Genomic DNA, 1,117 nt, shown 5'->3' with positions numbered 1-1,117 from the left:
ACATTCCCAGGGGCTGTGCCAAGGCATGTCCCAACCCCACCACAGCCCCCCAAGCCCCGTGTCACCCCCTCCGAGCTGCTTTCCTGTTTCCCCAGCCCCTCGTTAGCCCGTTTGCTCATTAATGACCCATCTTCCCACCCTGTGACACCACTTCTCCTTCCTCCCACGCTTCCCCCGAGCTCATGTGACAATTCCTCCTGTCCCCTCTCCTGGGATCGGGGAACACCCAGAGTGGGACCCCCAAAACCCCTGCAGCCATCCCAGGGGCAAAGGACACGGGATCAATGTGGGATATTCCAGAGGGAGGAGGTTGCCAGGTGAGAGAACACCTGGAGAACCAGAGGGATGGAGACCCCGACTGCTGCTCTGGGCACCAAGGGGAGTCTGAGCTTCCCTTTAAAACAGCAAGAAAAGGTCAACATTAAACCAGACACCAAAAAAAAAGGGAAGGACCGGTTTTGGCAAAGCGCTGGAGTTGGGTTCAGTGCAAAGTGGGGACACTGAAACCCCCTGGCACCCAAACTCAGAGAGCCTCGGGAAAAGCAGCTTTGTCCCGGAGCCAGCCGCGGGATCCTGCAGCATCCCGTGTTTTCCCTCATTTCCACAAGTTCTGGGGTGAAATTTAGGGCTCTCCTCCCTGTGTCCCAAAGCCAGCGGGAGCCAAACACTCGGGGGTTTCAGCGCTGGGGACCCCCGTGCTGTGACCCCCCCCGGGGGTCGGGAGAGACCATTCCCAAGGGGATTTGGGATGGGATGTGGGGCTGGATTTAGGGCTGGATTTGGGATTTGGGATGGGATGTGGGGCTGGATTTGGGGCTGGATTTGGGATTTGGGATGGGATGTGGGGCTGGATTTGGGATTTGGGGTGGGATGTGGGGCTGGATTTAGGATGTGGGGCTGGATTTGGGGCTGGATTTGGGATTTGAGATGGGATATGGGGCTGGATTTGGAGTGGGATTTGGGATGAGATGTGGGGCTGGATTTGGGGCAGGATTTGGGATTTGGGGCTGGATTTGGAGTGGGATTTGGGATGTGGGATTGGATGTGGGGCTGGATTTGGGGTGGGATGTGGGGCTGGATTTGGGGTGTGGGACTGGATTTGGGGCAGGATTTGGGG

The 1,117-nt window shown here is 57.7% G+C and overlaps 1 protein-coding gene across 3 annotated transcripts in view; it reads right to left on the bottom strand.

Annotated features, from left to right (window-relative positions):
* Nucleotides 1-1,117, bottom strand: part of STARD3 (StAR related lipid transfer domain containing 3) — a 20,259-nt gene that overhangs the window by 18,195 nt on the left and 947 nt on the right. The gene's annotated exons all lie outside the window — the stretch shown is intronic.

This window comes from Parus major, chromosome 27 (genome assembly GCF_001522545.3).
Source record: "Parus major isolate Abel chromosome 27, Parus_major1.1, whole genome shotgun sequence".
NCBI classification, from domain to species: domain Eukaryota; kingdom Metazoa; phylum Chordata; class Aves; order Passeriformes; family Paridae; genus Parus; species Parus major.
This window is presented reverse-complemented; position numbering and strand designations above follow the sequence as displayed.